This window comes from Thamnophis sirtalis, unplaced genomic scaffold (assembly GCF_051295495.1).
Source record: "Thamnophis sirtalis isolate CommonGarterSnake01/CBP01778 unplaced genomic scaffold, rThaSir2_p1.2 scaffold_4, whole genome shotgun sequence".
Lineage (NCBI taxonomy): Eukaryota > Metazoa > Chordata > Lepidosauria > Squamata > Natricidae > Thamnophis > Thamnophis sirtalis.
Genome location: NW_028261384.1, coordinates 106,918,905 through 106,930,119, shown reverse-complemented (window position 1 = coordinate 106,930,119; position 11,215 = coordinate 106,918,905).

Genomic DNA, 11,215 nt, shown 5'->3' with positions numbered 1-11,215 from the left:
CATTCTATCTATATTTTATTCTCGTCTCTTACTTCTTTGCTATTTACCCCAACCTTCTGTAGGTTCTCCCGTTCCTCTTCCTAAACCTCATGATCCCTTCCGATAAAATTTAAGCAACGTGGTTCATGCCATATATTCAAATATAACTTTACAGACAAGTAATCAAACTTTCCCTTCTAGTAAAATTTAAACAGCGTAAATGATCTTTCTTTTCCCCCTTTTCAAACAGTAATTCGAAATAATCTAGCCAAGCTTCCCCTTCTTAGTAAAATTAAGCAGCGTAGATCAAATATTACTTTACACAGGAATCAATTTCTATCTTAAGATAATTCCAACCAACTTCCTCTTCTAATAGGATTTAAATAACGTAATTCATTCCACATGCATTTTACCCTCATCCCTTACTTGTCTGATATTTTTCCCTTCAAATAAAAGTTAAATAGCATGGATCATTCCACATATTCAAATAATACTTTCAGCAAGAGTCAGTTAACCTTCTATTTTAAAGTAGTCCCTTCTAACAAAGTTTAAACAACATAAATCATTCAGCATTCTTTTTACACTTATCTTAAAATAATCCCAACCGACTTTCTGTTCTAATAAGCTTTAAACAACATAAGTTTTACCCTCATCCCTTGCTTGTCTGATGTTTACCACAAATAACGTAGTTCATTCCACATGCATTTTACCCTCATCCCCTTACTTGTCTGATATTTACCACTATCAAATTTATACTAGCATTTGTTTAAAATGTAACTCAGAGCAATTTCAACCAACTTTCCCTTCATATAAAAGTTAAATAGCATGGATCATTCCACATGTTCAAATAATACTTTCAGCAAGACTCAGTTAACCTTCTATTTTAAAGTAGTCCCTTCTAACAAAGTTTAAACAACATAAATCATTCCGCATTCTTTTTACACTTATCTTAAGATAATCCCAACCAGCTTTCTGTTCTAATAAGCTTTAAACAACGTAAATTTTACCCTCATCCCTTGCTTGTCTGATGTTTACCACTATCAAATTTATGCTAACGTTAATTTAAAATCTAGCTCAAAGTAGTTTCACCCAGCTTTCCCTTCTGATAAAAATTAGTCCGCTTTTTCTACCGGAGAGAGGTCTCAAACCCCCATTCAGTCCTCAACTTTAGCAAGCATTTTAAAGTGTCTAGATTCTCGATCTCCGTTTTTCTGCTTCTCCGAGGGAGGAGGGGCTACCCCCTCCATCTTGCAACCACATGGCCAGCCGCTTGGCTTCTCCTTCCGCTTGTCTCTCCACTCTTCCAAGCGCGTCAGGAAGTCCCGCCTTCAGAATCCTACAATAGAAATCTTGAGCCTCCGAAACAGAGTTAAGACGAAATCTTTGATTCTCAAATGTAACCGTGATACCGGCAGGGGCCTCCCATCTGTATCGAATCTGTTGACTCCTAAGCTCCTTAGTTAAAAAGGCGTAATCCCTTCTTGCTTTCAGCATCTGAAAAGGAATATCTTTGAAAACAATCAGGTCCTGGCTGTCAACTCGGAAACTGTTATTATGAAGCTTTTGCACAATCGCATTTCTAGATTCTTTTGTAGAGAAATGTATAATTATGTCCCTCGGGAGCTGTCGCTGTTCCGCTATCAATGAGTTCTGGCGATAGATTTTCCGAATCTGCCAATCAAAGTTAAGTCCCGGGCTTCCCAGCGCATGGCTGAAGGCTTCAGCAAAGGTCTGTTTCAAATTCTCTTGCTCCTTTTCACGGAATCCTCTGACTCTTATTGCAGATGCCTTCCTATTAAAATTTATCATCATAAGCTGTTTTTCGTTATCTCTAATTTTTTGTTGTAAAATTTGAATATTGGTAGTCAAATTAAAATTAGCCTTCTCCAGACTTTCCAATTTGTTCTCTATTTCAGCAGAGTAATCTGACAGGGCAGACACAGCTGCAAACGTATTCGCCTTCATTTGATTAACTTTAGATTTTAAATCATCATATAATTCCAATACAAATTCCCTAATTTCTTTCTTAAAAGCATTAAGCATTTTAAAGAGATATTCCTGTGTTAAAAGTTCTCCAGCAGAGGGCATAGGAGACAAAGGCTGTGTTTCCAGTAAAGATTCTTTAAATTCTTTAGACACATTTGTAGCAAGACGCTTCTTTGACCTGGGTGCCATAATAAATAAACAAGTAAGCAGAGCTTCGCTCCCCTCTATTTCCAAAGAAGAAGAGTTTATTTTGTTAAGGAGCGGTCTGCAGGAAGATAAAACCGGCTAAGTACATCAATCATCCACGGAGAGAAATCGCCATTTTGAGGTCTATTTAGACAAAGAAGTCTCTAAGACGAATGGTGCTGGTATTTACGATAGTAATGAAAGCATAAATCTCACAGGGGTGGGACCCGCCCGTATCAATTCTAGCTTGAAAAAACTTTGTTTTGTCCTGGGGGGGGCTAGCCTGTCTGGGGCTGCCAAAAAAAAAAAAAAGGCAGCTGAGAAGAACTGGCTGGAGATAGAAGCTCCGCTTCGGCTGGATCTAATCTCTTTCCACAGCCAAAAAAAAGAAAAAAGGCTGTGGCTTACGAGTAGACCCTAGCCTACAGAGCTATCCTCCCTGCCCCTTTCTTAGCCAAAAAGGGGTGCTATCTATGATCTTATTTAGATATACAAACCAGATCTCTGAGGAGCTCGGTGGAGCCCTCCTCGGCAACAGGCCACGCCCCCAGGAAGCCCAAACAATTTTTTGATCATGTGACCATGAGGATGCTGCAACAGTCGCTAAGTGTGAAAAATGGTCGCAACAGTCGCTAAGTGTGAAAAATGGTCACCAGTCACTGTTTTCAATGCCATTGTAACTTTGGTCACTAAATGTTTTCCCCTCCTCGAGACATCTCACTTCTTCCTTCATTCCTCTTGCTTATCTACCTTCATCTTATCCGTCTTCTGCTCTTTCCCTCTCTTCCTTCCTTTCTCCTTCCATCCTCTCTTCGTTCCTCACTCACTCCCTTCCTCCTTTTCTCTTCCTTCCTCCTTCCATTCTTTCAGCTTCATTTTTTTTGTCTATCTACCTTCTCTGTCTTTCTGCTCTTTCCATTTCTCTCTTCCTCTTCGCTTCTGTTCCTTCCTCCTTCCATCCTTTCACCTTCCCTCCTTCCTATTTCTTCCTTCTTCCTTCCTTCTGCCTATCTACCTTCACCTTCTCTGTCTTTCTGCTCTTTCCCGGTCTTCCCCTTTCCTCCCTCCCTCCCTTCTTTCCTTTTTAGTTCCATCTTTTCTTCTTTCTTCTCTCCCTCCCTTTTTCTTTCTTTCTTCCTTCCTTCCTCCTTCCTCTTGCCTATCAACTTCATCCTGTTTGTCTTTCTGCTCTTTCCATCTCTTCCCTCTCTACCCCTTTTCTTCCTACCTCCTTCCCTCTTTTCTCCCTCCCTTCTTCTTTTTCTTCCTTTCTTCTTCTATCTTCCTCCTTCTCCTTCCATTCTTTCTCCTTCCACCCATCTTTTCTCCTTCCATCTTCTCCCCCCTCCCTTCTTCTTTTCCTTCCCCCTCCCTCCCTCCTTCCTCTCCTTCCCACTCCTTGCAACTGCAATCGGAACCGCAGACAGGGAAGAAGAAGAGGAGGAAGTGGTGGATGAGCCGAATCCTTTTGAGAGGGGACGGGTGCGACCTGGGAAGTATCGGCACGGCCTCCACCGTTGCCAATCGTGCCTGTCTGGTCTCAAAAGGATTCAGCTTGGCCACTGCTTCCTCCTCTTCCTCTTCCTCCACCTCCTCCTCCTCCCCATTTATGGTGGCAGTTACAGGATGCGGTGGCAGTGACAGAGAGCGAACGAGAGAGAGAGGATTCCGTCCCATGAGGAGACGCCCACTGAGCTGTGGGTCCCGCCGCTGCCGCCTTCTTTCCCTCCTCCTCTTCCAGGGTGCCTTTGCGAGTCCACGAGGTGTGGTTGCTTCCCACCGCAGCACAGGTGCCACCACCAGCAGCAGAAGCTCGCCGCGTGCTTAAAGTTTTCCATCCCAGCCAGCTCACTGATTGGCTGGAGTCCAGGCCAATCAGTGAGCGGCAGGCTGGGCTGGCTTAGATTTTTAGTGTAGAATGGAACGAGCAAGCGAGCTAGCAGCTGATGGGTGGGGGAGCAAGCAAGCTGCGAGCGCCAAAATAAAGCGGGGGTTTTGAGAACGGCCCGGGATGCGGGGAAAATTATGGAAAGGCATGCCTGTCTTGCCAGATGCGGGACGTCTGGTCACCTTAATTATCCTATTTGGTTAGAAATCTAGGGTAGCTCTTTATTTTCATAATCACTCATATGCCACCTCTAGGTAACTTTAGGCACCTTACATGTTACATTTAAAATCAACAATTTAACAATATAAAGAATAATTAATGATACCAATGAGACATCAAAGAAAAAGAAAAATAAAGATTCCAGTTACTCATCATGTAATATAAATCCAATACTACAGAGTAGATTATGATCACTCTGTCCTAAGTCTTGTTGGAAGAGCCAGGTCCTTAAAGATACAGGAATATGCAGCAGAGTCAATGACATACAGAATTCAGGAAGAATGCTATTTCACAGAGTGGGTGCAGCTACAGGAGAGGGTCATCTCCTAGGTCCTGCAAGATGACATGTTCTACAGCTGGGATTTGGAGTTTTCCAACTTTATGAAATTTTAAGTTGCAGGAGATGAGTGTGATCCTGTAGGTATCCAAGCTATATGCCATCTGATAACCTACTTTGTCTTAAGAAGAAGAAATACTGTTTATTTTTTACTTTGTAAACAGATGAACTGTATCTATGTATACCATAGAACTGACCTTCTACCATTCCTTCTAGGACTATAAACCAAGAAGGCCTGTTGGACAATATGAGTGATTCCTCAGGTAAGACAAAAATGGAAAAGGGACAAGAAAATCCTTGAGATGCTAAGGTTAGGTGGGGAAAAGATCTGCGGAAGTCTTTTTAGCATAGTAGAAAATAACATTACAAACTCAACTTTTTACTTTTACACACTAACACATACCAGCCATTTCTATAATAACATCCCTATCTAATCAGCAAAACCAAAATTAGCATTTTCTTTTTTTTCTATCACAAGCACAAGCAGTTTCCAAATGGAAGCAAAATTAAATATGTTCTTTTAATTTAATCATCCCACTTTTTCTCTCTGTGGAAAATAATATATATTTCTGTTTACACTTATTAATTCTGTTTACACTTATTAATCATTATAGACTATAATGATTGATGTTAACATAATTTACTACACTAATTCAGATTTTTTAATCTTAATTTTTTTTAAAAAATCATTTTAAAATACTACATCTTTCTTTGAAAATATTTCTAAAATAAATGAATTCTAAATTCTAATATATCTTTTTTATTTTTAAAAAAATATATATTCAAATTCATTCTCAATAATATTTTACAAGCTGTAGAAATAAGTATTGTATATAAAAAAAATCAGACTCACTTTTATAAACAGAAAATTACATTCAAGCTTTTTTTCAAATACATATAGATATCAGACATATAGAAATCTTCTCTAACTGTAATTAACTCATTACATGTAAGTCATTCCCTTCAACTTGTTTTGACAGAATAAATCTTTTTCTCTGGAAGTTTCTTTTTCTCAAATAATTCTCAACCTTTTTATTATCTATGAATTAAAAATCCCAAACTTGTCCTCTTGAGAATTGTAGCAGTGACATGCGGTGAGCTTCATGGCCAGTGAGGCAAGCGTGAAAGCCCCGCCGAAGCCCCGCCGCTGTGTCTGCCATAGAGAGGGACCCTCACCGGCCATGAAGCTCACCACACGTGACTTGGCAGTTCAAACTCTGCTCTGCAGCCCAAACTTTCTCCTCCCAGCAACTTGGCCTGTTGGACACAGTGGTGGCGGGGGAGGAATGGGCTGGGTGGGCTGGCTGTCTGGGGAGGGGGGAGCCCTTTAAAGCCCTGCTGCTGCGCCTTCCCAGCAAGACTTCCTTTCGGCTCGCGGTTTCCCTTGCCTGCCTTAACCAAAGCTTGGCGCCTTGCCTCTGCTTTCGCGCTCTCCCTCTCTCAGCTGTGCAGCAGCTTCGGTGGCAGCTCTCAGCCTACGGCAGCAACATCGTGCAGGCTGTGGAAGGAGAAGGAGGAGGAGGAGGGGGGGACCAAGAGAGGTGTTTAACGGGCGTGCGCCCCACAGCCAGGACTGTCATTGCGCCTCAAGCCGCGTTTCTTCCTGCAAAGCCCTTCGGGCAACCTGAGAGGTCTACCTGATGCTCAACTCTGTATGGAAAGCCCGAGATTTTTATTATAATATATTGAAGGCCGGATACCCTGCACCATCTGGACCTAGAGAAAGACCAGAAGAAGGACAGGATAGACAGCAAACTACACAACCACCAGACAAGATGGAGCATCTCTCTTTTCTAGAACTGCAAGGTGCTATGGAACAAAGACCTAGCCGCATGACTACTAGACATATGGAGAAACAACTTAAAAAGCAACAGCATCAACAATCACCGGCCATCGATCAAGGAACTACAATAACAAATCTGGAAGCAGTGGGAGGAGCTAGACCTAAGGTTAAACAGGCCATGCAGGAAGCTCTAAAAATGCTTCAGCCAACCAAAGATGACAACTAAGATTTTAACATGGAATATCAACAGACTGAATTCTCCACAGAAGAGGAAGAAAATATTTCATTATCTCAAACAGTTTAAGAATGATGTAGTTTGTTTGCAAGAAACTCATATCAAGTCAACTGATCAAAAATATTTGATCAACTCAAAACTTGGTCAACATTTTGCAGCTTCCACTATGGAAAAGAAGAATGGTATAGTTGTATACTTAAGAAAAGATATGAAAGCTGAATTAATAGAAGCAGATCCCTTCGGAAGATTTATTGCTTTAGACTTAATCCTAGAAGGGAAAAAGACATTACTTTTGGGAATTTATGCTCCCAATCAACAGCAAGATAGATTCTATAGAAATCTTCATGCTAAATCTTCATGCTAAATGTGGGACTATAGTTCCTGTATACTATTGGGTGACTGGAATGGAGTGATAGACACTAAGAGAGATAAGAAGATTTCCCGCCTAAATACTAAGATACAAGCAAAGTTACCCAAACCTTTCTTTGACATTATGGATGATTTTGAATTGAGAGATATTTGGCGAGAAAGAAATGCAGAGGAATATGACTTCACTTTTCGGACAGGCATCAATCCCTTTCAAGGATTGATTTTATTCTAACCACTAATGATTTGCTTTCTAGGGTCAAGAAAACAAAGATTGCAGTTAGGGTCCTTTTGGACCATAACCCAGTTTGGATGGAGTTGGGAAGGGTAGTGCAGGCAAGAAGGTCTTGGAGATTGAATGAAAACTTATGTAGATATGAAAAGTATATTAATGATTGTAAAAAATTACTATCTGAATATTTTGTTTTGAATATGAAGAAGGGTACATCTATGGAATTTGTATGGGATGCAAGCAAAGCGTATATGAGAGGAGTCTTGATGAATTTAAATAAAACACATAGAAATAAGCAAGGGTTAAAACGAACAGAACTGGAAGAGGAAATTAAGAGAAAAGAGCTGGAGTTAACAATGAACCCAGATGATACAAAGGTTAAGGAAGCTATTAACATATTAAAATCTCAATTTGACATGTTGATCTCTGACCAGGTAGCCACTAATTTATTATATGCAAAACACAATACTTTTTGTAATGCAAACAAACCTGGCAGATGGTTAGCTTATCAGATTAGGAAAAAAAGGAAAACTTGAAATATATCTAAACTGAATTACAGAGGGAAGGAGGTGTTTCAACAGGAAGCAATTCAAAAGGCTTTTCGGGAATTTTTTACAGAACTGTATAAAGGGGATAAAATTAATGATTTAGACATAGACAAATATTTAGACAAAGAGAAAATACCTTCAGTTAGAGAAGAGCACAGGCAAAAATTGAATCAACCAATAACCTCGGGGAAAATCTTGCAGGTAATTAAGCAATTAAAGTCAGGGAAAGCACCAGGTACAGATGGCTTGACAGCGGTTTACTATAAAAACTTACAGTTAGAAATGGTAGAACCTCTTAGAGAATTATTTAATATGATTCAAATGGAAGGTAAAGTGCCTCCATCTTGGAAGACAGCGTTTATATCTTTGATACCCAAAGAAGATCAAGATACTACTCAACTAGGGTGACCAGACGTCCTGCATTTCGCGGGACAGGCACGCATTTTCATCATTTTTCCCGCGTCCCACCCGCTTCTCAAGAACCCCCGCTTTATTTTGGCGCTCACTGGCTCCCCCGCCCATCATCAGCTGCCGCTAGCTCGCTTGTTCCGTTCCCCCATCTATTCTATCTACACTAAAAATCTAAGCCAGCCCAGCCTGCTGCTCACTGATTGGCCTGGACTCCAGCCAATCAGTGAGCTGGCTGGGATGGAAAACTTTAAGCATTCAGTTTTCCATCCCAGCCAGCTCACTGATTGGTTGGAGTCTGCTTAGCTTACCGCACGAGTCTCCATTTCATTTCGACCTTTTGCTTGCTGCAGCTTAACTGGTGAGTAACAGTACCGGTGGGAATCGGGAGGCGTTGGGGGGAGGAGATGGCCCTCCTCACCTTCTCCCCCTTTGCGGAGTTTCCCTGTGTCTCCCAGGTCGCGCCCGTCCCCTCTCAAAAGGATTCGGCTCGGCCACCGCTTCCTCCTCTTCTTCTTCCCTGTCTGCGATTCCGATTGCAGTTGCAAGGAGTGAGAAGGAGAGGAAGAAAGGAGGAAGGGGGGAAGGAAAAGAAGAAGGGAGGGGGGGAGAAGATGGAAGGAGAAAAGATGGAAGGAAGGAGAAAGAATGGAAGGAGAAGGAGGAAGATGGAAAAAGAAAGGAAGAAAAAGAAGAAGGGAGGGAGAAAAGAGGGAAGGAGGTAGGAAGAAAAGGGGTCTCCCGAGCTCTGATGCCGGCAAAAGAAAAGTCCTTTCCTTCACCTGAATCCCGCCCAAGCTCTGATGCAGGCACCGTGGGGTCCGTGCAGGGAGGGGAAGAGAGATTCCTCCCAGCACACACTCCACTGACTAAAGCGCTTTCACGTGCAGGGAGGAATCTCCTGTCCTCCCAGCTCCCTTTCACCCGCAGCAGAGATCATGCGGGCCAGAGGAAGCACTTTATTCAGTGGATGCGTGCAGGGAGGAGGGGATGTATTCGTCCCTGCGTGTAGCCCACTGATTAAAATACTTGCTTTTGCTCGCCCGAGCTCTGATGCCGGCAAAAGAAAAGTCCTTTCCTTCACCTGAATCCTGCCCGAGCTCTGATGCAGGCGCCGTGGGGTCCGTGCAGGGAGGAGAAGAGGGATTCCTCCCAGCACACACTCCACTGACTAAAGCGCTTTCACGTGCAGGAAGAATAAACTGACAGTTGGTTGGAGGGAAGGTGGGGGTGGCAGCTGAGTGTCCAAGGAAGCCAACCCAGACGGGCATCGCAGGGCGCAGAGGAATCCAGCAGACAGATGGGAGACCGGGGGGGAGAGGGAGGAAGAGATCCCGGGAAGAAAAGGCACTGCAGGCCTGGGGAGTGGGGGAGCGGGAGGAGTGCTGGTGGTTTGTTTTTGGGGTGGGGGGCATGACGGGGAAGGTGGTAACTGCACGGAGAGGCTCAGAAGCGGACCGTGCAAGCTCCCTTTCCCAGCGCACGCCCCTCTCAGCACCATCCCCACCGACTGCCAGGCGTATCCGCCTCTGAGCCTCTCCATTTTGTTCCAAGAATGGGCTGCTCAGTGAGAGGAAAGGGAGCTCCCTGGGAAGCAAGAGCAGCGAAGAGGTGATGCAGTCACAGAATTCCCCGACACTCGCTTTTTTTAAAACCTAGCCTACCTCATAGTTGTTGTTACGGGGCTAGACTAGGAAAGGCAGCCTCTCTCCCATTTTTGAGAAAAAGTAAGGATGTCCATCTGGTAGAACAACCACCTGTGCAATTTGGTGGCGATCCGCGAATGTTCAAGCTATGTAATGCGTGGGAAGGCATAGAATAAAGTTAGCATACTTGAAATGAAATAGGCTTTGGTTATGTTTAGGTTGCATTAGCTAAAATGTGCCAATACCATCCTTGTTGATAAGAATTGTTGTCATGTTAGAAGAATGACTAGGGCTGACAGCCTAATCTACTCTGTGTTAAATAAATAAAATGAATGGAAGGAAATGAAAGAATACAGAAAAGGTTGGTGAGGCATTTAGTGGCCTATGGATGAGAATGGTGGCTGTTTAGTAAGAAAATCTGTTTGGAATGTGCATATATATTCATATGTGGCCATAGCAAAATAATAAATAGAAATAAAAAAGCATGAGTGATTTTTACTGATTTTTATGAAAGTGAGAGGATTAGTGAAGGCTAGGTGCAGCAAGGATCCCACTATCTTACTATTTTATTTTTATTTTTGTACACTGAGAGCATATTCACCAAAGACAAATTCCTTGTGTGCCCAATCACACTTGGCTAATAAACTATTCCATTCTATTTTACTCTACTCTATTCATTTCTATTTCAATTCTAACAAGGAGTTTAGCTTCTCTCTCTTGAAAATGTAAGCTAGCATAAGGCATTATAATGCAAGCTAGCCTTAACTTTCAAACAGTTCATTTAGTGACCAAAGTTACAATGGCATTGAAAAAAGTGTCTGATGACCATTTTCACACTTAGCGACTGTTGCAGCATCCTTATGGTCACATGATCAAAATTTTGATGTTTGGCAACAGATTCATATTTATGATGGTTTCAGTGTCCTGGGGTCATGTTTGACAAAATATAAATTTTTTAATCAAGCCCCCCTCCCCCCCGGGTCAATGGTGTCCCTCTTTACCAATCTGAAAATCTAGTCACCTTATACTCAACCCAAAAATTATAGATCTATTTCATTACTGAATGTAGATTATACAATTTTTACTAAAATATTAGCAAATAGGTCAATGTTGGTTATTCAACAATTGATACACACGGACCAAACAGGTTTTATACAGGGGAGACAGATGAAAAGTAATGTCAGATTAATTATTAATGCATTAGAATATTTGGGAAAGAACAACCAGATCCCTGCTGTGTTTATATTTTTGGATGCTGAGAAGGCCTTTGATCGAGTTAACTGGCAATTTCTGCTGAAGATATTGCAAAAAATGCAGATAGGAGATAATTTTTTACAGTCAATTAAAGCAATATACCAACAGCAAACAGCACAAATCATAGTCAATGGAAGTTTAACAGATT